This window comes from Saimiri boliviensis, chromosome 20, assembly GCF_048565385.1.
Source record: "Saimiri boliviensis isolate mSaiBol1 chromosome 20, mSaiBol1.pri, whole genome shotgun sequence".
Classification (NCBI taxonomy): Eukaryota; Metazoa; Chordata; class Mammalia; order Primates; family Cebidae; genus Saimiri; species Saimiri boliviensis.
In genome coordinates, this window is record NC_133468.1 from 17,529,828 (window position 1) to 17,557,204 (window position 27,377).

Below are 27,377 nucleotides of genomic sequence, written 5' to 3' on the forward strand. Positions count from 1 at the left end.
GCCAATAGCCACAATGAGATATAAAGATTATAAAAGAAAATAAAAGATTTTCTATGATTTGGCCAAAGTGACTCTTAAACTAAGTCCAAGATCTACCATTTGTTTCCTAATGGGGAAGAAACAGAGAAAGAATGAGTGGGAGTTTTAGATCCTGTGGAAATGGAATAACAAATGGAGGAGCCTATCAAGCTTGCACTCAAGGTAGTGAGGAGAGTGAGGAGTGATGGCTTGCAGGACGGGAAAATAAAATCAGAATCTTTACCTTTTTAATGCTGTGATAATAGAATTGTGAAGTGAAAACTGATTCGATAATCATTTTAATCCCTCCCTTTAAAATATTTGGAATCTATTTATCGATCATGTATCCAGTCTTTTGGACAAATATGCAATTTAGTTGATTATCTTATTTAATAATGGGCATAGAATATAGTAGAATATAGATATGCAGTTTTCCCAAATCTGCATTTTTGTTTGTTTTTGTTTGTTTTTTAGAGATGGGGTTTCACCATGTTGGCCAGGCTGGTCTCGAACTCCTGACCTCAAGTGATCTGTCTACGTCAGCCTCCCAAGATGCTGGGATTACAGATGTGAGCCACCACACCTAGCTCCAAATCTGCATTTTGTAGCTGGAAATATTTAATAAAAAATTGTTCACAATTTTATCAGCTTGATTTATGAAAAGAAAAAAAAAGGCATAATAAATACCTGAAAAGAAAGCCAAGTTTTCCTCTAATAAAAGCTGTGTTGGAGGTTGCAGGTTGTTCTGGAGCTCCAGCTGGATTTTTCCATGTGGGATCTCATGCTATTTTCTTCTGGCTCTGTGTACCTCATATTCTCAAAGCTACATCACTGGTCATCCCATCTGAATGAGGAGTTATTTACCCTCTCAGAAGCAGAAATTATATAAGTACTTTTGCAACCCCACTCTTTTAAGAAACATGAGATTACCACGTATTCTAGATCTAGGGTCCATAAAAGGAGACTACCTATGGATTCCTGGATGACCCTTCTCATAACTCTTCTTTACACAGCATCTATTTCTCATACATTATCCCCTCCATTTTTGTTGCCCTCTATGAGTAATGCAACCTATATTGTATTAGACTCCAGAATTCCTCTTGTCCACTTGCCTTGACCCTGTAACTCTATAGCTTCACCTGATTACTCTTCTCCAAGATATTTCCCCAAACACTGCCCTTCTCTGAAGCTCTAAGGTAGCTGGAGACTCTGCTTTCCTATCTAACTCATATTTGCTCTTATTCACTGAAGACTAGTTTCCTTTGCTTTATTGGTGGAACCAGATTAAGGGTTCTACATGGTCAACCACCCTTTCTGTGTCACAATGAAGATAAATACTAAAAAAATTCATTGCCAGTTTTCATACACCAGACTAAACCTCCAGATATCACAACTGCCTACATTTTACCTGGTTTTAGGCTATGTGTATTTTCCAAGCCTTGTTTTCATGGTTGGTTCAGATTATCTAATCCTTATTTCATTCTAAGAGTTCTACATTGATACACACATACACAGTCACTTGAGATGTGGAAAGTTACCAAGTATATAGAGACGAATAGAAGAGGCAAGGCTATAGAGGACTTCAGCAGACCCAAAATACACATCTGACTGAAATGGAGCAGGGTATGGAGATAGAATGCAGAGACAAAACATGATAGCAATTGCTGCGGCAAAGCAGTCATTGACTTTTCATCCTATAATTCCAAAAATACAATAAACATAGAGCAGGGACATTTAAATATCTACTACAATGAGCTTCTTTGAAGTCTTTAACATTCTCCTTGATTGACCTTATTACACATTCCTACCTTATACCACACTCCTCTAGGAACAACACGCTCCCGAAATATCTACTGATTTATAATTCCAAGCACATGTCACATTTTTTGATATTGGTATACTACTGAATTAGGTACATAGATATTCAAAGATAACCCCTTCCCTCAAGTTCTACATTATCTATTTAAAGAGATATGCATAAAACATATAGGACACCAAATAACATAAAACATAGGACTGTACTTGCTGGAAAACAAACAACTTGGAAACTGAGACTCAGTTTGCAGAGTAGGGGAAGGGTAAAGTACAGAGTGGCATAACAAAAGGGCAAGGAGCTTACTGGGTGAAGTTGCAGTCAATCAAATCCACAATTGGGTTAGTTGTTGAAACATTCATTGGTACAGTTTCCTTATTTGTAAATCTTCTAGCCCATAGGAAGTGCTTAATATAAGTTAAGTATCATCACTTGGCTGGGCACGGTGGCTCATGCCTGTAATCCCAACACTTTGGGAGGCCGAGGTGGGCAGATCATGAGGTCAAGAGATCGAGACCATCCTGGCCAACATGGGGAAAGCCCGTCTCTATTAAAACAACAAAAAATTAGCCGGACGTGGTGGTGTGTGCCTGTAGTCCCAGCTACTCGGGAGGTTGAGGCAGTAGAATTGCTTGAAACTGGAAAATGGAAGTTGCAGTAAGCCAGGATCGTGCCACTGCACTCCAGCCTGGTGATAGACCAAGACTCTGTCTCGAAAAAAAAAAAAAATCATCACTTATAAAATAGCATTATTTTTTGAGATGGTGACTTGCTCTGTTGCCCAGGCTGGAGTGCAGTGGCGCAATCTCGGATCACTGCAGTCTAAAGTAAATACTCCTGCCTCAGCCTCCCTAGTAGCTGGGACTACAGGCGCTTGCCACCAAGCCCAGCTAATTTTTATATTTTTAGTAGAGATGAGGTTTCACCATGTTGGCCAGGCTGGTCGCGAACTCCGGACCTCATGATCTGCTCGCCCCTGCCTCCCAAAGTGCTGGGATTACAAGCATGAGCCACCACTCCCAGCCTTGAAATAGCCTGTTTTAAGAGACAGCAACTTAACAGGATAATTTAAAAGTAAAAATGAGTATAATAATTCATGGTTCGTAAGCAATTAATATTTGTTCATAGCACACCCTCAGAAATAAAAGGAATAAAGTTTCTCTGAGGATTCATCTCAAAGATTGAATAAGATCTCTCAGACTTGTATTTCTTACATGTTATTAGACATTTGCAAGATTTGAGGCATTGTGCTAAGAAGTTTTAAGCAACAATTTCATTTAAATTTTATTTAAAAATTGAGTCTGTATTGTTATTACAGTTTTACAGATGAGAAAACTAGCACTCAGAAAAGTGAAGTGATTTTTCCCAGGTTCCATACTTGTTAAGAGGTTTTAGAATCTGGATTCTGTTAATCATAGCCTAGGGCTTTTTGAAATGCATATACTGCTCATGAAGGAAAAAAAAAAGAAAAAATTATATATATACAAGAGACAGAGTGAATTATCCTAACAAAGAAAATACAGTGCACAACCACCAACCTAAGCAGACCAATTGCAAAATCTATAGCTAATGCAAAAATAAAAATGAAATAAGAAAAACAGCTGTCCAGGTGGCAGGTTAACACACATAAACAGGACTGAAAACACTTAGGGAATGTGTCAAATTTTGCCATCACGTGAACAGCAGTATCCTCAGAAACATAATCTTCAAATGGAAAGGATGATGATACTTATGAATAGGCTCAAATTTGCTTAAAAGGTCTATTATCATTAAGGGTTAATCGTATTAAGAAACAGATCCACATAAATTGCTTCAGAAAACATGTGCTGTAAGAATAAACACGTCTTAAAATTTGTCAGGACCCTGGAGAGCAGACTTCTGTCCAAGTATCTCTTCTTTTATCTACCCTTCTGTATGCCAAGTAACTAGCTTCCCATCAATAGCCTTAACTCTTATGCCATTATTACTCTTTCACATGCAAACTTGGCTTTCTTTGCATGGTACCAAGTCCAACTCAAGGACTTTCTTTAGCTGTTTTTTTTTCTTTTCTTTTCTTATATTAGCATCTTTGGCTAGCCTTTGGATTGAATGGTTTAGGCTGAGGCAAGTAATTAGCACCTTTTCTAGGCAATTGTGTTGGGAAAGTCACACAGTGTTGAACATGACCATTTTGACAGTAACGGTTATGTTTCAAAACAAGTCCCTTAAAAGCCAGATTATGGGGTGGAGGGCAGCTATTATGCCACTTAAACCTTGGGTGGGGTAAAAGAGGAAATATAACATTCAGAGGAGTGCATTATGTCATACATATGGAAACTACATTAAATATAATGCAATGATTTTTGCAATGTATGTCATCAAAAAAATAATTATGGATTAAAGGGTTATCACAGAAGTTAGGTGAACATTAACTGTTGGCAATTATTCTTCCAACGCCATAAAATCTCAATTAAACAAAACCAAATACTTTCTCCTTTTTAAAGTTCTCTTTCAAAAGTATACATAAAAAGGCATAAACATCATACTAGAATGAATGACATGCTTATTTATAGTTACTAACTCATGACAGGGAGGGGGATTTAAAATAAGTGATATCAGGAGAGTTAGACTTGCTTCTGAAAAAAATGGTACTAAGAATCCTCCGAGAGTCACATAAAATTTTCTTCTTTCCTTTTTGCTCATTTTGGTATCAAGTTTAAAGAAAAGAAACACGATACTTTTCCAATCAATATTTTGAATCCATTGTTTGTTCAAAAACAAAGAACCCTCTTTGTTTTTCCTTCTGGTGCAGTGTGCATTTAGAAATATATTCACAATTGGAGAGAAGCTGCTCAGAGATCTTGCTCTCACCGGCGTATTTTACACAGGCTGTTTGTCCAGATGACCATTTCCCATAGCCTAGCACAACTATCTTACAATCTTCTTCCATTTCTAGGTAGTATTCTTAAGCCATGGCTCCTGGACTATTTTTCCCTGCTTTCTTGTCACTGTTTGCATGCTAGCACCTTTTACCTGTGAATCAGAGACTATTCATTGTTGGAAACTCAAGGTCATTTCATGAACCTGTTTTGTACTCATAGATGGCCATCCTGAATCAAAAAGGATTAACGATTAAGCGAAAAAAAAATATGATCAATTGGTTAAGATATTTTTATCAATTTGGCCTTACTAAGTTATATTTTATTTGATAAGCAAATGTAAGTAAGCCGCCTAAAATTTAAACCAATTTCAGGTGAAAACTATTGAATTTCAATCTTGAAAAAAGTAAGGAATCTTCCTCCTTAAGAAGTTCCTCAGTCAGTAACTGCAGTTCATTTGCTAGGAGACTTTGAAATATACCAGAAAACAGGCTGGCTGGCAGGTTGGTTTGTGCTGCAAGATATTCTGACAACCTGTCAAAGTTCCACTTTTCTCACATTCTACCAACTTCTCTTTTCTAAAGAAAGCATGAAATGTCAAAATGACAGGTGCCGAAGCACAGCAGCATCCAGCTCCTGGGCCTATTACCTTAGGAAGGAAGGAGCTGGAAAGTTGTGCAAGTGACACATGCTGAAGAGTGATATAATTTGCCAGGTAAAGGAGTGGCTTGATGGGGCTTGTGTTAACCCTTTGGGGCTGACTAATTTGAGCTCCATCCTTTGGGAGGAAATTCCAAAGGTAGCTAGAGAAGAAAAAAATACAGCTTTTGAGAAACAACTTTCATAAATAATTGGGTACCGTTTTCTTAATTGTTGGTGACTTTTGCCAATTAATTGGTTGTATTAAACCAACATTGCCTATTAATTGTATTAATAGTTGCCACTTTAGCTGCAGAGGATCTGTTGTTGCAATTTCACAACTTTTAAATGAAAGGATGGGGCATGTAGCCATAAAAAAGACAAAATCATGAGAAGCAAATGCAATTGTATCTGTATGAAATCTGTTCGTGTGTGTGTGTGTGTGTGTGTGTGTGTGTATAAATTCCTACTGAGAGAGTTAAGCATTAATTAACTAGGTATTAAGACCCAGTTAATTGGAAAAAAGCCCATCTAAATTAATTAATTGGCAAGACTGAGTTATGAAATACAATTTTCAAATATATATATATTTTTTTACTACTTTTAAGTTCAGATCTGTTTTATACAGATAATAGTAACCTGCTACTCTCAGGCGTTTCTTTAAAATGTACAAGGAAGTCCTATATAAGATAAATTTCTTCTAAGTTATGGATAGTTCTGAATTGTATTAATAGTTGCCACTTTGTACGGTAAACCGAAGTTATGTTTGAGGACATTGAAAATAAATAAGAGTGTGGTTATCATAGCCTTTGGCTGGGAGATAATGGACAGGGAATCTCATAAAACAAGAAAGTTTGAAGGATTGGAAGAAGAAGTAAAAGATCAATTTCCCAGCTTTGAAAAGGGTCTACAAAGCTAAGGATGAGACTAGGAAAATATATGGAAGTGGCCAAGAGAGAGCCTTAATTCTAGGTTTCTGGGTTCCAGGAGAAAATGAGATTTAATGGAAGGAGTCTGGTGATGTAATCTTACCTGTGCCCCAAGAAGTCAAATCACATAACAGTTAGAAATTGAGACTCTGCAGTTGTACTGGAAATAACTGTGAGCTTGGGCCTGCTACCCAATTCTCGTTATTCAAAATGTATCTGCTTGTAAAACAGAGGTACTTGAAGTATCTGCCTCATAGTGATGTGAGAAATTAAATGTGATTGTGCGTATATGTAGCAGATATGTCTTGATTATATCTTTAGAAAACCAGTTTAAAAGGACTTTTTTTTTTCCTATAGAAAATAAAAGAGGGGCATGGCATTAATTTACAGTGATCAATTAGACAAGGAAATTTCTTAGCCTGAGGGGACTTAGGAATCTATTACTACAAGAGGAGGGGCTTTAATTAACAAATCTGTTTGCTAAATCTTATACTACAGTAGTTAAATGGCCCTACGATAGTCACAGAGATAGCTGTGTGTGATGTTGCTGACGGGGACTGACAATAGCAACAGTTAATCATTATTGAGCACTGATCAATTACCAGGCAATACATTAAGAGCTAAAGACTACATGATTAATATAAAGTATCCCATTTAGAATCTTTGTGTGTGATGTCATTTTTACCTTTATTTGACAGAAATGGAATTTTTTTTTTTCCAGAGTCACATCGTGACAGAAGCCACGCATCATGGACAATTTGGGAAGATGGGGTTGTGACCCACTTTCTCGTGATTCCATTTCCAAATCAGAGAATAAACACTTAAGGATGAGGGAAGTGATGGATATTTTCAAAGAAGAATGTCATATTATTGGAAAATGATCAATATCCCCTTTATGGTAGAAATTTATGCAGGATTCTTACCTATGTTAATCTGCCTCTCAAATGGGATGAGTTTCTTCTGCTCTAAGAAGATGGTGGTTACCCCTTTAAAATATACGACTGACAAAAATTCAAGTAGTGTCAAAGAGCCATAAGGAAAAGCGAGAGCAAAAGTTTTGCTCTCTGTCATTCCATCCAAGGAGCCATTGCCATGATCCATTATTGTTGATTCCTAGTTTATATCCAGTCCTATCTTTGTAATAAAATGCTATAAGATAGCATCCCCTGGACCCTTCACCTTCACTTCATACTTTTGATGGAGGTGATTTGACGGTCACTATCCTTACCTCCCAATATCTGAGAGGTAAGGGGGAATGTTGGAAAAGGCTTGACAATCTAGAATATTGAATTACCCTGGTGAAATTGAATAGTACAGAAAGAGGCCAATGGTCCAATAAAAGCTGTTGAGATTGACTGTGAATTTGACCAGAACTATTGTAATACATGCATGTTCTATTTTTTGCTGATTCTGAGACTACTTAGGATTATGTGACCTGCAGCTATTGGGGCCACCACAGAGAGCCTCAGAATGAAGACCATCTAGCAGAAGACAAAGCCAAGAGAGGTCCTCATCACAATACTTGAGTCCCAGGATCAACTCTGAAGTTAATTACAAGTGAAATTCCCTTTATATTTTTTGCTTAAAAAGTTCAAAGCTTTTAATATTTGATTGTTTTCATTTGCAATTGAACCTGTACTAAAAGATATAAAATCTCAGAAAAATTACACTTTGTTCATCATGTCATGGTGACTGGAAACCTAGGAACTACAATTCCCACAGCACGTTGCTGGCAGGTATTTGGCTTATTCTCTACCATGAAAGTCACATAAATTAGATTAAAAGTAAAGGCAGTCAGAAGTGATGGTTTTGCTACAATAACAAAAATAGGTGGTTTGATGGATTCAAGTTTTGAAAAAAAAAAAAAAAGAAAAGAAAAAGAAAAACCTGTGGGAACCTATTAATAATTCCTAGAAAATCACCTGATTCTAGGCTGTAAACTGTAGTGATCATTCTCTTTCTCGACTCTCTGAATAAAATAAAGTTTAGTAGCAAATAAATATTGAGTTTCCCCAAAATTAGATTATTCAGTCTTACCAATGGATCTATAGCATCTAATTTTCTCTATTATCTTTCACCTGCTTTGGAATACCTACAGATGTTTACAGTTTTGTTCTGATCACATGTAAACATTGCATTTTCTGTCAGAAGTAATTCCAGGGATAAAAGACCTTCAAAAGTGGTGAGGAAAGGGAGTTCATCTTGAATGGTTAGAGGGGAAAGACGCACCCACAACATTGTAGAACAGAAAATGAGAAACTAATGTTCCAAAGCACTCAATGTCAAACAACTATTTTAATTATACTGTAGAAGCCTTAAATTAAGTAGATCAAGAAGCTTCTGCAATGCAATAGTGCAATACTATGTAGACCGTGATGCTTTCACAGCAAAGCAGTGTGGCTGATTCTAACTGTACTGGAGAGCTTTCAGGAAGTGCATGTCAAGAACAGAGATTTCAATGTGCAGCTCAAGATACTGTCAACAAACCTTAGAACTTCTGTGATTAACCTAAAGAAGTATTCCCTTTTACAGCTAGGGCTGATATATTTGAAAAATGAAGCCAACATTTAATTCTTCAGGTTAAATAATGAATTACATTTATAGACACACAAATTTTCATACAAAAGCTAGGCTACTGTTTGGCAAAAGGTGAAACTCTGGGAATTGAATGGAAATATTTGGGTAGATGCAAATGACTCTGAGTATCTTGCCTCTCTAAATCTCATTGAACTTCACTTACTGTCAACAGCAGCCCCAATGCATCCGCCATCTGAGGAGACAATGTAACCCTTTCTTGAATACCTATAATGACATAATTTGAGGCAGAGCTCTTTCAATGGGGTGGAATATTTTTTTTCCAGCATCCAACCCTAGTGCCCAGCTTTGCCTCTAGGCTCTTAACTAGAATCAGATTCCAAAAGAACTTTAGCAAATATCTTCAAAGACCTACCCAGAAAGAGCTAGCATATGCATGAGAGACTTCAACATCTTAAAACACTTAAAATTAAAAACACACAAGCACATCATATTTTTAAACATCATGTGATATATATATTATACACTCACACTCAGATTCCAAGAGTGCTACGTTAGGATTTGTCTAATTCCACCAATAATTATACATATATCAGAGATTTTGAATTCAAGGTGTTAGCATGAAAAGATGGCCATGGTGCTCACGGTTCTCCTGGTTGATAGACTGAAACATGAACTCAGTATTAGCCTACAATTAGAATGCATTGTAATGTGCAGAAAAGAATCCAAAGGTTTAGCAAAATAATCATGTTGGATCAATCCATGCATTCTATTCACCCATCTCTCACTATATTTCTTAGAAGTGCCCTAAGAAATATTATCATCAAAGCCTCAGTAGTTACATTAGAGATGTTTACAATGCATTTGGAAGGATCTCTATATTTGCCATACTTCACTGTTTGGAATAACAATCACATCATCCCTTGCCTGCTCTTTGCCCTTGGTCAAACTACTTAAACTCTCTGAGACTTGGTTTCCTTAACTGTAAAATGAGAATAACGATACCCACTTTGTTGAGTAATTGACAGTCTTGGCACAAAAATAAATATTAATGTTTTACCGTGTGTTCTATATATAAGACACTCTTCTAAAGCTATGCATTATGTTATTTAATCCTCTCAACAATTAAATTAGGTATGCACTTTGTCTAGACCTCTTTTATAAGCAAAACATTTGATTCCCACTTGGGACATAGTAAATCCAAGATTTAAACTAAGGTAGCTTGACTCTAGGATTTATGTATTTAAGCACTACACCATATTACCTATAGCAGACACTCCATAAATATAAATTATCATTATCATCATCACCACCATTAGCAGCATCACTGTTATTATGTGATCATTTCTCTTTACTTTGCGGTCATAGCTTTTACTTTATCCTCACTTTATGGTCATACTTATATTAAGGTGCTTCAGATCATTGATGAATGTAGGAAGGTTTTAAGTAACAAAAACAGTTGGTGATTGCAGTATAATAAGATCTACAGATCATGATTTCTATAGATCTGAGTTTCCTGATCTAAAATGTAATATATACAATTATACGCCACCTGGGGTCCCTTCTAGTTCTATTAAGCATGTTTTAGCAAGTTTATTTTTTGAAGGCTGTCAGCTCAGGATACATAGCATATGCTCACAGCTTCAGTTAGAAGGATCATTGATGGTGGCAATATCAAAGCCTCTCCTCATTATTAGTTATATTAATATTAAATTAATGCAAAGAATTTCATCCTGAGGCTCCCAGGGCCTCAACAAAAGCCCAGGGTATGTTATTTATGCTTTTACTTGATAAAAAATAAATTATTCCCAGAGGGTACCATTCTACCCAAAGATCAATTGCCACAGATTATTTTTTGTTTCTATTAAGATTTCATAGGTTCATTGAAATTTTGTGTATATACACATGCGAGGACTATTACTGATGGAATAATTTAGAAATGTAGTATGGCCTTAATTTTCATGCAGACATTTCAACTGCAACACATATATGCAAGGACTATTGCTGATGGAAAAAATTAGAAATGTGACGTGGCCTTAATTTTTATGCAATTATTTCAACTGCAACTTAATAAGAGAAATTTCTTAGGTCTATTGGGAAATTGTAGTGCCTCCTGAAAACTTGATGTTGAGAGTTTGTTTGAAAGTTTATGATTGCTTTATTCAAATGTAAATTTTACTTAAATTAAAAATAAAATCCTAGGTTAAGGAGCATTACCTCTTTTATCATTTAGGCTTCTGAGACCTTAAATTAAATCTAGAATTTTAACTAATGCATTATAACACCCAACTCTTTCAGCACTAATTATCATCATCCTTGATGTATAAAAGGCCATTTTTATCAATTATTGTAAAACATAGATAATACAAAGAGTCTGTCCCAGTTCCAGAAAATTTACAAAAGCAAAACAAAGATTACAATGAGACCCTTACATGCAGACTCTGTGTCATGTAAAATCAATCAGCTGAGAAAAGAATAATTCAGCCAGGAAGTTCATCGTTTGATGGACACAGTGCCAATTAACTAATTTGACACAATGCAGTTAACAAGTTTGACTTATTTTTTTTTTTTAACGAATTGACTGTCTTTACTTCTTGTTTCAGTGTCATGTAGATGTAGTAGCAGATAACAGTAACAATATTGAATCTAGAGGTTAAGTGATTTAATTTTGAAGACATTACTATTACAGAGGCCACATTTAATAAATCAATGTGTTTAAGATGCTTGGAGATCTATGGATTAAAGATTACTTTGCTTGTGGAGTGGCTAATAATCATTATACATTGCAAACCCACACACAACACTAAGAGCTTGTCTTTCTTAGTCGTCAATAATTGTCTGCATCTCCAAGTAGCCCCAAATCTCCCCTCCACCCAACACTGGCTGGCTTTCTTCAACAGAAATCATCGGTTTCTCTATAGTAATAGATCAAACTCTGTGCCTCCCTGCCTCAACCTTAATTACTGGTGCTTGACAGGTTTAGTTTAAAATATCAATATAATAGTTACAGTAAGCAGAGCACAAGTCATTCATTATTTGAGGTGAAAACAATATTATGCCTTGGATTTTTTTTTTTTTTAACTAAGCAAGCTGAGTCATTTGTGTAGATGAAGAAACAAACATATTCAGATGTCATTGCTGTGCAGCAAAACTCGGTGTCAAAGTAGACCTCCTGATCCTATAGGCAACTGTTTGGCACCGCTCATGAATTGTAACTTGCAGGCTGTTGCATAGGACTAACTTCAGAGCATGATATGAAACCAGCATGGGAATGGTGGAAGGTATTCTTTTAGGACAGAAGGGCTATTAAATCATAATCATAAAATTAAACTTTTATCTCTCTCCAAAGACAAATCACCAGCTATTTTAATTCCTCATGTCAATCAATAAATTTTAATAATCAATCATTTTATATAATGAATTCTAGTGAAGAAAGAGGTGAATATTTCATTTGAATGAAATATCAGAAACAATTAATAGTCATTAGAATAATCAAATTATGGAATACAAGACAAGGATTGGCGCTTAAATACTCAATCAATAAATTTTAATAATCAATCATTTTTATAATGAATTCTAGTGAAGAAAGAGGTGAACATCTCATTTGAATGAAATATCAGAAACAATAGTCATTAGAATCATCAAATTATGGAATACAAGACAAAGATTGGAGCTTAAATGCTGCCTAGTCCAATTTCTGATGAAAAATAAGTCTAGGGACTTATCCAAGGTTATAATCTCATCCGGGCAAAGTTAAGTCTAGATGCCAACCTTCAGTGTTTTCCTAGGGTCATATTGCAGTATGCTCTGGAATGACTTTCCAATGCAGGGAATCTCCGAAAAAGAATTTTGATTTTCTTACAAGATGGCAGTTGTGCTGTGTCATACTCTGGGATAGATTAGAAGTAGTTCTATTTAAAGCATTCTTCTTCCACATCTTGGCCAGTCCCAGCGAATCATAGCTTCCCATTCTTGGAGTAAGTGTATTTGAATTAATCGTCTCTTTTCCACTCTTACTACCTAATGGGAGTGTCCTAAGGCAAGGGCCCACATCTTTGCTGTCTCCCATTATTAATCTAGCCAAGAAGAGAGACAGGGCTCAATAAGATAGGTCCACTGCATTGCAACGCTTCCCCATCCTGACTCCTAGGCTAGCTTTTTCCCTTCACAGGCTGTCATATTCTGAATGTATATATGAGATTATAATGAGCTAACCAACGTGATGCTCACCTGCCCCTACCCCCACCAACACAGGGCGTCAGATGACAGGTGTTCTTTTCCTCTGAATCAACAGAGTGTTTTTTATTCTCATAGAGGAAACCAGCACCTCTCTGTGGTGAAGCCACACTGTTGGAAAAAGCACCCAGGAGTGCATTACCGACGTGCCTTAAGCCAAGGGAAAAGTCAAGCTGGGAACTGTATCAGGCAAATCTGCCTCCCATCTTATTCCTAAATAAGATAGCTACAAAGATAAGAAGCTACGTACCCTTCTCAAAATTTGCCCACCAGGAAATTTCTTGTGGACAAAGGACAGGCAGAACTCAAAGTCATCCCTCTGCTCACACAAGACAAATGCCTATCTGAGTGCTTCCTCTGCCCTATTGTTTCGCTACGGGAGCCTAAGGTGGAAGTGACTTATTCTGTAAATCGCATATTCAGTGAATGCCTAATCAGAAACTCCAAAGAATGCAACCATTTTTCTTTCATCTACCTAAGACCTGGAAGCCATGCCCCCACTTTGAGTTGTCCTGCCTTTCTGGACTGAACTAATGTACTTCTTACATATATTGATTGATGTCTCATGTCTCCCTAAAACGTGTGAATCCAAGCTGTGCCCTGACCACCTTGGCACATGTCCTCAGGACCTCCTAAGGCTGTCGGGGGCACGTTTTTGACTTTGGCAAAATGAACTTCCTAAATTGACTGAGACTTGCCTCAGATACTCTTTAGTTTACACTGACTTTGATGAAAAGCAACTATTTATAAAAGCTTAATCTTAAGCTTTTATAAAACACATTCTTTAAGGTTTTTTTGAGGCTACACATGGTGAAATTTCTATTCTAGCATGGTTTTCTGTAGCATATTAAATGTATTTTTTAGCCACAAAACGGGCTGATAATATGGTTTTATACAACTCTTAGCAGCTCTTCTAATTTAGTGAATCAGGTCTAGTATATATTCCTCTGTTTCCACTGTTGTATTTCGTTCAATTACAAAGAAGCCCTCTTTCTAACCCTATGAATCTAATAGTAAGTATTCTGCCTAAATATAAGACAAACTTTCCACCTGAGAGTAAATTTGAAAAAGAATGAAACAATAATTTTGCCGTCTATCTTACACAATAAGCATAAAAGCTTATGTTTGTGAAACACTGCATACAACTTTCCCATCCTCTACATCCTTTGAATTCGTAAAGATACTGTGGCAGGAAGATCAGGCCCAAGAGTTCCAATTTTGCTGATGTCACGGAGCTTCAGATAAGGCATGTGACTACAGCACAATCACACAACAGAAAGGATGAAGAGTAAGAAACCACACCACACATTTTCCAACTACATTTGCTCTCTTCTTCTGATCTGCATGACCTCAAAATATACAGGTCTACAAGCCAGAGAACGCAAGAAGTCTCTGAATCAACACGGTGTATTTCTATTTCTCTCTTCAGTTTACATACCTAGGTTCCTGGTTACGCATTCATGTCCTGTCATGAGACATGCTTCCTTGGGAACATGTAAGCAGCTGGGCATTATGCTTTCTCACAAGCAGAGAGAAATCCTGGCCATCCTCCCTCCATCTTCCTATCTGTGTTCTCCACTGGGGTATGCAGACTTAGAAAACAAGAAGCTGATGATAGTGACACAAGAAATTGGGGCTGGTTTCGATTACAAAATCAATTATATGGGAACTACATCTCCTGCAGGTTAATATCTAATCCTTCAAAAAATGCAGATGATTTGGCAACTGTGGTTTAAACTGTGTGAAAGAGTTTTCTCTACTGTAGAATTTCTTAGAGCCATCAATGTGCTACCCATGTAATGGATTCTCTGTAAAGTACAATATGTAGCATTTCATTACACTTTGTTTAAGAAAAAGTCTGGCATCTGTTAAAATGATAAGGAAGAATTATTCAAGATTATAGAGTATCACAATAGGGTCATTGCAACAGGGAACTGACATTGAGTTTAATTAGGAGAGGCAACTTAGGATTTATAGCCAACAAGACAGTTTAGTGAATGAAAAAAGCATGAAGAGGAGACATCAAGGATCTTAGCAAGATTATTGCTGAAATCAGGCTAGGGCCAGGGTAATCAGATAACAAAGGTGGGGAATTCTTTCTTTGTTTCTTTTTTTTGAGACTGGGTCTCACTCTAACACCCAGAATGGAGTGCACTGGTGCTCTCTTGCCTCATTGCAGCGTCAACCTCCCAGGCTCAAGCAACCTTCTCACTTCATCCTCCCAAGTAGCTGAGACCATTGGTGCATTCCATCACACCCAGATAATTTTTAATTAATTAATTTATTTATTTATTTTTATTTATTTATTTTTTTTAGCGACAGACTCTTACTGTGTTACCCAGGCTTGGAATTCTTGCTAAACCACCTTAGTAGAATTCTTGCTACAATGGAACTAGGTGGACAGAAGACAGGAGTGGAACCAAGGTCCAGGCCTACTTGAGAAGAAGGCTCAGAGAAGCGGAGCTGAAGTTTGGTCAGGGAGAGAGTCTTTTTTTTTTTTTTTTTTTGAGACGGAGTAGCACTCTGTCAACAGGCTAGAGTACGGTGGCATGATCTCTGCTCACTGCAACCTCCGCTTCCCGGGTTCAAGCAATTCTCCTTCCTCAGCCTCCTGAGGAGATGGGACTACAGGTGTGTGCCACCACACCCAGCTAATTTTTGTATTTTTAGTAGAGACGGGGTTTCACCATGTTGGCCAGAATGGTCTCCATCTCTTGACCTTGTGATCTGCCTGGTTTGGCTTCCCAAAGTGCTGGGATTACAGGCGTGAGCCACTGTGCCTGGCCAGGAGGGAATCTTTTTAAATATACTTGATGGGGAGCCCTTTCGGTGGGCCTTTGCTTTGCAAGAGTTGCCACAGAAGACATTTTGCAAGACATTGCCCTAGTTCATTTATCAGACAATCAGACACACCTTAGAAATTGGTCTTCATTGATTCTACTTGCCAACCTCAGAGTAGGTGATCCCAATTTAGAGATACAAAGTTATCCTTGTGTCAGCATATTAAGATTACATAGGCAGAGGAAATAAACAATAGCTTTAACCTGCCTTTTGTTCATCTGAGATTCCTTCTAGAACAATCTTTATTTTCACTTATTCACTAAATAACTCTGGGTAAGCCACTTAACCTTTGGATCTTCAATTCCTCACTGGTGTAATAAAAAGGTTTAACTGAATGATTCTGATGCCCTTTCCATCATAAAAAAAAAAAAAATACCTATTAGGTTTTCTGTTCTTCTGTATATCCAATTAATGTTTTACAAAGAGCAGATTAAAATGATTAGTTTTCACTGGCATGGGCTGGGGAGAGGAATAAAAGATTTTAGACAGGAGAGGAAGGCAAGTGTCAATTTCTAATCTCTGCTGACAAAAGATGTATTCGTTCTGGTTATAGAAAAATTCTTCTCCAAAGTAAGCTGGATGCTTTAAAAATAAAGCAGTGTGTTTCAGGATGTAAAACTGAGGCATAAGCATGAAACATAAATACCAAATGAACTATAAACAGGATATTCACACCTCAGTGAGAAGGAAACTATACCATATCGGCAATGCAGTGGTGTTAATTCATCACAATAGAAAAAAAAGTTGACATGCAAAGTCCTATATGAATAAAGGTGTAAACTTTTCTTTTCTTTTCTTTTCTTTTTTTGAAAGACAGAGTCTTGCTCTGTCACTGAGGCTGGGGTGCAGTGGTGCAATGATAGCTCACTGCAGCCTTGAACTCCTGGGCTCAAGTAATCCTCCGGCTTTAGCCTCCTGCGGAGCTGGGACTGCAGGCATGCACCACACCTGGCTTATTACTATTTTAAATTATTTTGTGTGTGTGTGGAGGTAGGGTCTTGCTCTGTTGCCTAGGTTGGTCTTGAACTCGTGGCCTAAAGCAATCCTCCTGCTTTTGCCTCTCAAAGCACTGGGATTATGGGCATGAGCCATTGCATCTAGCCAACATGCAACTAAATGAATTAAATTTGCTTGGAAAGCTTATTTGAAGGAGAGGAGTTGGTAAGTAAATTTCCTCCTGGAAAGCCACTCTTCTGTCTTTAAACGTTTGAAATCCCCATCTCACATTTACAGTAGGAATCTCCTACTTGATCCTTGTTTTAAAAAGTTAGTTAAAAGTAGGGAAAAGCATTCACCTTTAAGCCTGTGTATCAATGTAGGTATGGATAGACATAGATTCATTTTTTAACTCAGAAGCAAGATTTAAGGAGCAGCATTTAAACCCGCACGCTCTCGTTTCTGTAAAAACAAAATAAAACAAAAGTTATGATCTGATTACGATTTTATAGTAAAATCCAGAGTTACAGTTGGCAGTGACCTTCAAAATAGTTTCCTTTAACTCCCTCATTTTACAGCTATGAGCATGGAGTCTCAGAAAGATGAGAGGCCACAGCTGGTGAGTGGCAGAGTTGGCCACAGACCCCTCACTTTCTGACCCTGGGTGCAGGGTGCCTTTTGACTTACTGTAAACCTAACAGGACTTAAGCCAGTGATTCTTAGAAGGCCTAACGCAGGACTCACTTGTGGAATCAGTGTGCATTTGTCCCATGGAATTTGTTCTCTCCAGTTGTGTTCCTGTTATGGGATTTGTTGTCCTGTTTTCTGACTCTGCACTTGATTTGCAATTCCGGACCATAGCAATATGCTTCCCGAGAGTCCAGAGCAGTGGTCAGTGAATTTAATCTCTCTCTCACTGTGATCTGCGAGAGAAGTTGTTACAGCTCCACCTAGTGGACAAATTCGCATCGAGGGGAAATTGCAAAGGGGGATGCTGCCCGCTGAGGACGGATCTGCAGGCGAGAGGGCAGAACACATCACAGAGAGGTTAAAGCTGCGAAAAGTTGTACTGACAACCGGCTGTAAACTAAAGACTGTTGTGGAGAAATCAGCGCATAATTATTAGAGAGGGGGAGAAAACCATCAGCTTTCTCATTACTTCAAGGACCTCTAGAGATTTTTATAGCTTCTGGAGGATGCTGTTAGGAGTCAGAGGATGGAATTAATAGAACTCACAAATGAAAACTAATTCTTGGAATTTTCCTAAAAGTGAACACAGGCAAATTTACTCAGCCTTGTCTGACTGGCCCCCAGGATTTCTTAAGGCGCCAATACAGTAGAAACGCAGATGCCGAACGGTGGGTTCCAGTCCTTGGCCAGTTAGTTAACCCCATCTGCCCTGTCAGGTTCATAACAGGAGCCCTGGGCTCAGTGCTTCAGAGGATCCCTTGTTAGTTTATATTCATCGTCTGTCTTTGGCTGTCTTTCTAAAGAGACATGACCAGAAGCCAAAGGATTGAGTTAATATTATACCATCCCTTGAAAGCAGAAGCAACAGTGTCTCTAAAAAATTTAAGCCCCAGAACGTAGGTGCTATGTGTTTGTCTACGTGTGACACACACAGACAAAAAAATTAACCATTTCTCAAGATAACTGTTCACATAGATTCCTTTGCCACTTCTCCTTTACACCCCTTTCTTACATCTTTTTTTTTTTTTTTTTTTTTTTTTTTGAGATGGAGATTCACTCTTGTTGCCCAGGATGCAGTGCAATGGCTTGATATTGGCTTACTGCAATCTCTGCCTCCCAGGTTCAAGTGATTCTCCTGCCTCAGCCTCCTGAGTAGCTGGAATTATAGGCATGTACCACCACACCCACCTAATTTTGTGTTTTTAGTGGAGACACGGTTTCTCCATGTTGGCCAGGCTGGTCTCGAACTCCTGACCTCAGGTGATCCACCCACCTTGGTCTCCCAAAGTGTTGGGATTACAGCCATGAGCCACTGAGCCCGGCCTCTTACATCTTAGCTTTCCACTACCAAGGAGCCAAGTAGCTTTTATGTTATTAATTTCCACTCTGTGCAAACATCTCTGGGACATATTGCTCCATGTTAAGTACAACTGCTTTCTGAAAAGAACTGACGAAACAACTGCTGCTGATTTTCTTTTATTCAGATCAAGTTTATCTTTTTTATCTTCTTATCAACATCTATACAGTATGTTCAGAAAGCTTTTGCATCGACAGCAATTTTAAGAATGTCCTTGACATTAATGATTTCTATATTTGAACACAGATCACATCCTCTTCTGAAGAAAGTGTATAATGCTCTAAGGTGGAGTTGGCATAAACATTGCAGAATCACAGGTAAATGACACTGGGAATGCAGCATACTTTCAATAAATACTTATTGAACTGAATTGAAAAGACGGTTTGTGTTTTAATAGGTGTGATTTGCATGGTTCCTCAGACAGCTGGTTAAGCAATTGAAAGGAGAACCTGAGAGAGCCAAGACCTATACCTTAGTGCCAACAACCTTGGCATTTGTAACCGGGAGCTCAGATCAAGCCACTTCTGACCCTAACTTGTTATGTTAACACAGATAAGTTACCTGAACTCTTTGCAACTCAAAGTCAAACTGACTGCAAGTTGGGAGGAGAAAGAAGAATATATAATGTGGAATTTTCTGGTCATAAGAAGACATGTTGAGCTCTTAGCACAGTGTTACAAATGGTATTGCAAGCTCTTGATGACTCCTGGCAATTTGCAGATGCTAGATTGAGGAGCTGAATTTTTTGATCAAGAAAGACTTCTAGCAAAGGCTTCACTTAGAAAGGATGGGAAAATAATGAGAACTGAGGTAAATGACCAAGGATTTTGGATTATTCAACTAATTATAAAGTACTCTGATGAACTTTTTCTTTAAAAAAGCAAATCTTTGTATGTGACATGATTATGATTGAAATATTTAGGCAAAAATGAACAAAACTTTGCATTAGAGACTAAAAGAAGCTAAATGCACACGGGAAGTCAGAGAAAATAAAAAATACATTAAAAACTATCAAAATGCCCATATCGCAGAGAAAATCAAGAAATCTATATAGTTGCTGTTGGGCAGAAAGAAATATGTAATAAGTTCTAGATACCAAGCAGTGGGTGATAAAGATAGAGAAATCTGGAGTAAGTAAAGTTGAGTGAAGGTGTCAAGGACATCTCACAGAACAGAAGTTTTGGAACCAGAAGCATTACACATATTGGTAGGGAAAAAAATCATAGGGTATCTGGGGAGGTTTCTAAACATACCAGCCGTGTTTACTGTGGAAGTAGGTTGTTTAAGAGATTGATAAAGGAGATCCCTTTGCCTGGATTTCCATACTCACATAGTTGCTGCTTTTGCAAATAGACATTGGGGGCAGTAAAGGGATACAGTTTAAAGTCACGATTTGGTCAGGATAGTAGGCAGAATAATGGCTTCCCAAAAGAATGCTCGAATCCTAATCTCCAGAACCTGTGGCTATGTTATGTCACATGACAAAGAGGGATTCAGGTCACAGATGGAATTAGGTTTTCTAATCAGCTCACCCTAAAATTAGATTATTTGGGGTTATCTGATGGATCCAATGTAATCATAAGAGAAAAGAGAGGCAGAAAAGTTATTGTTAGATTGATATGATTGAGCTGAGGAATGGTGAGTAGCCATAGACGCTGGAAAGGTAAGAAAACAGATCTCCTAGACCCTCCAGAAGGAAATGTAGCCCTGCCAGCATCTTGATTTTAGCCCCCTGATACCTGTGTCAGATTTCTCACTTCTAGTCTATAAGAAAATACATTTCTGTTGTTTTTAGCCACTGAGGGTATGGCAATTTGTTACAGTAGCAATAAGAAACCAATACAGCCCACTTTTCTTGTTCCAAGAAGGTGTGCGCAGGAAGCCCACACCACTGGAATGTAGTTGTAGCAAAACACCTAGATGGGATTTAAAAATAAAGGAGGTGGAATTAGAGCCGAGAAGATCCCTTTTAATTGCTAAGAGTTGAAGTACATTCCGCCCTCCTAAGAGCACCCCGAAATAGACTTGACCATCCTCAAGGATAGGCTTTCGGGGATGTGCTATCAGCCCCTCTCACTGTATGCTCATGGTGACCTGTCAGTTATAGAATCAGGAAAGATAATTTTGACAAAATGCAACCAGAGAGGCTGACCCTGGATGTACCCAGAAGGAGGACTTCCACTAACAGCAGTGGGAGGACGCAGTTGTGAAATGCATGGAATGTGCAATTTGTGGGGGATAGGGCTGAACCCCAGCCAGAAAGGCAAAGTGAACAAAGATTGCAAAATTGGGCCTTTCTTCCTTCCAGCGAAAAGAGCTCAGCCCCTGTGTGTAAAAATTTTGCAAGAAAAAAAATAAAAGATTTAGGCTGGATTAAGTTTTAGTAAGAGAAATAAACTGACCAGGTGATAGAGTCTATTAAAATGCTTACTCTGATTTACTTCTGGGGTTTATATAACAGCTTCTTTTTCCACCAACTCAGGGATCTATCCTCTCAAAGCCTAGAGAGATTAATCTATAAAGCAGAAATCACAAAAGGACCTATGTTATAAAATTATTGTGAGAATGGTACCATGTCAGGCAATGAGCATACGTCTAGTACAGGATAAGCTATTAACTATTGTTGCCATTAGACCTAGCTAAGAATGATCATGAATACACTAGACAAGAGTGATTCCGAGTTAATATTCCGTTTGTATTTGTAGGGCTTTTCATAGCTCTATGTCCCCCTCACACTAGAACAATGTTTCTTAAACTTTTAGTTTGCACTAGAAACACTGTAGGGCATGTTTAAACAGATGGCTGAGCCCTATCTTCAGAGTGGGGCAGGATTAAGAATTTGTATTTTTTTGAGACAGGTTCTTACTTCTCACCCAGACTGGAGTGCGGTGGCCTGATCTTGGCTCACCACAACCTCCATCTCCCAGGCTCAAGGGATCCTCGTGCCTCAGCTTCCTGAGTAGCTGGAATTACAGGCATGCACCACTACTGCTCAACTAATTTTTGTGTTTTTCATAGAGATGGGGTTTCACCTTGTTAGCCAGGCTGGTCTCGAATTCCTGACCTCAAATGATCCACCCACCTCAGCCTCCCAAAGTACTGGGATTACAGGTGTGAGCCACTATGCCTGGCCAAGAATCTGCATTTCTTTTTTTTCTTTTTTAAGACGGAGTTTCACTCTTTCACCCAGGATGGAGTGAAGTGAAGTGCCGTGATCTCAGTTCACTGCAATCTCTGCCCCCACTAGGTTCAAGGGATTCTTCAGCCTCAGCCACCCGAGTAGTTAGGATTATAGGCACATGCCACCACGCCCCACTAATGTTTGTATTTTTAGTAGAGACAGGGTTTCACCATGTTGGCCAGACTGGTCCCAAAGTCTTGACCTCAGGTGATCCACCTGCCTCGGCCTCCCAAAGTGCTAGAATTACAGGCATGAGCCACCACACCCGACCACAAGAACTTGTATTCCTAGCGTGTGTCCCAATGATGCAACTAGTTCAGAGACTATACTTTGCAAAATGCTGGCCTAGATAAAACAACTTAACTTGAATTTTCATGATGCACCTTATATTATAGTGTCCTCAAAAAAAAAACTCTTTTAGTTTCAGATCCAATAGGAAATGATTTTGTGTTTCACTGGAAAATCATATCCAGGAAGGGAAACAAGAGTCTATGTGATTACTTCCAATCAGTGGGGTTAGAGGAAGAGGTGTGTTATATTTCCAGGCTAAATAATTTAAGAGCCAATGCATGACCTTTCAGCTTTCACCTTCTCTGTTCAGTGTCAAAGAAGCAATCATGGAGATCAGATGCTGAGTTCCAAATGGTTCATTTAGCAGAGGACGGAATGCCATCAGGCTGGGTCTTGACTAGAGCCCTCCACGAGTCCAAATAAACATGTAATGTGAGCAGGAATTAAGCTTGTATTGAGTGAAAGGTTTATTTTTTTCCCTTAGGATAACTTACCCTCTTCTGACTAATACAGATTCCAAGTTAGGGCTCATAAATAGGTATTAGAAGACTTTACTGCTCTTGCTGTTACTAAGGTGGTCATGAACCAAGATTTGAACCATGTATTTCAACACCTACTGCAGATCAAGAAAGTGGTAATAAGGTAATCCTTCCCCTCCCAATCCCAGTGCTGGCTACCCAGCAGGACCCCACACATGCTCTTTAGATACATAATACATTCGCCTTTCTCTTGGTCTTTTTCCCTTCACTTTTCTTCTTCGTTTGTCTGCATAAAGGAGAATGGAGAGCTGTTTGAGGAGGACAGAGACAAAAGATTGAATGGCCTTGGAAAGACACCGAGAAAGTATTTGCTGGTATTCAATAGCAACCACGGTGTTTGGCTCTGAATCCTAACAACCTCTGTGCTAGTCTGCACGGGCTGCCACACCAAATACTACAGGCTGGCTGGCTTCAACAACAGAATTGCACTTTCTTGCTGTTCTGGAGGCTGGGGTTTTGAAATCAGGGTGCCAGCACAGTTGGGTTCTGATGTGGGTGTTCTTTCTGGCTTACAGGTAGTACCTTCGTGCTGTGAAACTGAAATGGTGGCGTAAGCGGAGGAGGGAGGAGACAGCAAGCTCTTTGGTGTCTCCTATGAGGGTTCTAATTTCATCAGGAAGGACCCCCCGGCCACGACCTCATCAAAACCCCATTTCCAAATGACATTACATTGGCAGTTAAGACTTATATAACTATGGGGGGATATGAGTCAACATGTAGCAACTTTTCTAGTATAACCGGCATGAGGATTTCCTAGTCTTGCCACCACAGCCTAACAGATTCTTCCAGATGTTCCTTAAACCTATCTCAAATTTATGTCACACAAATATGCAATACAGTAGTTACCCCCTTCTCATAGTTTTCACTTTTGCAGTTTTAGTTACCCTAGGTCAACCACGTTCTGAAAGTATTAAATGGAAAATTCCAGAAATAACTTAAATGTTTTAAATTACGCACCATTCTGAGTGTAGCCGTGAAATCTTGCATTGTCCTGCCCCCAGCCCCAGACACAAATCATCTCTCTGTCCAACATATCCATGCCATACCCACCCATTAGATACTCAGTAACTATCTTGGTTATCAGAGCAATCGTCAGTATCATTTCATTTTATTTTTCATTATTATTGTCAATATCTTACTATGCCTATTTAATAAATTAAACTTTACTATAGGTACGTATGTATAGAAAAAAATGCAGTGTAGACAGTGCTGAGTACTATCTGTTGTTTTAGCCATTCAATAGGTATCTTAGAATGCATCCCTGATGAATAAGAGGGTATATGTTTTCCACAGCCAATTCAGGGCAAAAGATAAAAGGAAAACCAGAGAAAAGGCAGTCATTACAAGTTTTTTGCTTAAATATTTATAAAAATAAACATTTGAAGCTTGGTGTATCAGTTTGTGACAGAGTAACTGCCATGTGAGAAGGTAACAATTAGGATGTGAGTTTCTTAGAAGTACAGTATTCTGTATACTATACGCATACACAACAGACACAACATGCACATATACACACAACACACACACACACACAAACACAGACACATACACATATAACATACAAATACACCCATACACATACAACACACATACACACACAGCACACACACACCACATACACCACACATACATACACACACACACAAACACATACACAACACAGACACATACACACATAACATACAAATACACCCATACACATACAACACACATACACACACACCACACACACACCACATACACCACACATACATACACACACACACACAAACACATACACAACACAGACACATACACACATAACATACAAATACACCCATACACATACAACACACATACACACACAGTACACACACACACCACATACACCACACATACATACATACACGCACACAAACACATACACAACACAGACACATACACACATAACATACAAATACACCCATACACATACAACACACATATACACACAGCACACACACACACCACATACACCACACATACATACACACACACACACACACACACACACACACACACACAGTTCCATGACCCTTTAGCCGCGCTATGTGCTTCAACAAACAGAAAGCTAGAAATCCTGGGACAAAATATTCGCAATCTTTAGAACAGGCTTTCTTCTAATCCAGCCGGCCCCTGTTCAGATCCTTCCTTAAAAACAAAAACAAAAACCAGTGTCTTTAAAGTTGTTTTCCTGAAGAAGTCTCTCTTTCAGTAGCTAGATGAAGGTACAGAGTCACAACTAATCAAAATCCCTTTATGAAGTGTTTTTCATTCTGTGCCTTGAATGGTTTCACTTTCTCTTTTTCTTAATGCCATGTCTGCTTTCTTCTCTAGATTGTAATTTGCTTGAGGGCAGAGGCTGCACTTTCCCTTTGTGAAGCACAAGTGTTTTCAAAGAGCCTGCAGTATTGTGAGCACTCAGTAGAATTCCGTTGGTGATAGTGATGTTTCTGAAAATGTCTAAGAAAAAAGGAGACAACTCTGGCCTGCTGTGGCCTTCACCTGCTTAAAGTGTCTTTTTTTTTTCCTTTCATAAACAATAATGCACCCAGGCAGCACATATGCAAGAAAGCGAGTCAGAAAAGCAATTCAGTTTTCCAGTGCCCTTATGTGACTCCTTCAATGCCTTAGGAATCTGCTTGAGGATTTATTTTAAGTATACCAGCCATGCAGTTTCTAGACTCCATGAGCACAAGATATGATTCCACTCCCTCCTCCTCAATCTCATATTCTTAATGTTTAAACTGTGCCCTTGCAACTTTTCTGTTAGTTAAGAGATGTACAACATAGGGGCAAAAATCAATCTTAATTAAGGCGGACTCTGGAATTATGATCGAAAGAGGTACATTAGCCCAGTGCTTCCAGCCCCCCATACACTGTTGTTATTGATGTCCAGACAGATGGGGAAAGTGAAACAGGAGTCAATACTTCGATCTACTGTGTTCTCTAAGGATCTGAATTTTGAACGCATCCATAAGGAGCGCTGGTGGTGTTTAATAAATACACAGCAGCCCCTAAGGGTGACTGTGTGTAGAAGGCACCAGTAAAGTCCCTGAAGCTTCTGGGTGGTAGAAGAAGGTAGGCTTAGCTTAGAAGAACTGAGATACAAGTGTGGCTTTTCCCAGTGACATCATGTCTGGGAAGCCCTTTTGCCAAAGCAATCAGTGCAACTCACATGACCTTAGGCAGTTTGCTTAAGGAAAAATGCAATTCAGTAAAATTATTTCTTCTGAGATGTAAGAACTCAATTACTTCGCTTCCTTATATGTGGCAGACAGATGTTGCCCCATTCAACATTCTCTCCTCTTCTTATCTGGAAAGCCCCATAGTGCTTCCTTAGCCATAATTCTACCTCAAGACCCCAAATTCCTGGCCACTGTTAATTGGTTGATGAGAGTCATCTAACCTGAGGACCAATTAAATTCTCTCTCTCTGACAAACTATTATTAAGGTTCAAGAAGCCTATTTGTTCTTCATAACATGACTGAATGGAAAAAACATTTCCTTCTGGGGATGTGGTTGGTTAATACTAAGTGTCAACTTGATTGGACTGAAGGATGCAAAGTATTGATCCTGGATATGGCTGTGAGGATGTTGCCAAAGGAGATGAACTTTTGAGTCAGTGGGCTGGGAAAGACAGACCCACCCTTAATCTGGGTGAGCATCATTTAGTCAGCGGCCAGCATGGCTAGAATATAAAACAGGCAGAAAAACATGAAAAGAGTAGACTGGCCTAGCCTCCCAGCCTACAATTTCTTCCAGGCTTGATGCTTCCTGTCCTTGAAGATCAGACCTCAAGTTCTTCAGTTTTGGGACTCAGATTGGCTCTCTTTGTTCCTTGGCTTGCAGATGGCCTATTGTGGGACCTCGTGTTCATGTGAGTTAATACTTAATAAACTCCTATCTATATAGGAGTTTATATATATGTATAATATATATATATATATATATATATATATATATATATATATACAAACTATTAGTTACATATAACTAATAACTAATAGAATATATATATATATAATAGGATATATATTAGTTATATAGATACATATTATAGTATAGTATATATAGTATAGAATATAGTAGATATATCATATATATAATTTTTTTTTTTTTTTTTTTTTTTTTTTTTTTTTTTTTTTTGAGATGGAGTTTCACTCTCGTTACCCAGGCTGGAGTGCAATGGTGCAATCTCGGCTCACCGCAACCTCCGCCTCCTGGGTTCAGGCAATTCTCCTGCCTCAGCCTCCTGAGTAGCTGGGATTACAGGCACGTGCCACCATGCCCAGCTAATTTTTTGTATTTTTAGTAGAGACGGGGTTTCACCTTGTTGACCAGGATGGTCTCGATCTCTTGACCTCATGATCCACCCGCCTCGGCCTCCCAAAGTGCTGGGATTACAGGCTTGAGCCACCGCGCCCGGCCCTCATATATATAATGTATATAATTTTTATAGGATACAGTATATATACTATATAGTATATATGAAA

At 38.5% G+C, this 27,377-nt stretch overlaps 1 protein-coding gene across 9 annotated transcripts in view; it reads right to left on the reverse strand.

Annotated features, from left to right (window-relative positions):
* TENM2 (teneurin transmembrane protein 2) overlaps positions 1-27,377 on the reverse strand; it is a 3,817,113-nt gene that overhangs the window by 2,534,797 nt on the left and 1,254,939 nt on the right. The window contains exon 1 of one of the 9 annotated variants that reach the window (XM_074390354.1): positions 17,165-17,287. The exons of the other annotated variants lie outside the window; for them this stretch is intronic. The gene's annotated coding sequence lies outside the window, so the exon portion shown is untranslated. Of the gene's footprint in view, positions 1-17,164; positions 17,288-27,377 lie in introns of those variants that run through there. 9 annotated transcript variants of the gene reach the window in all.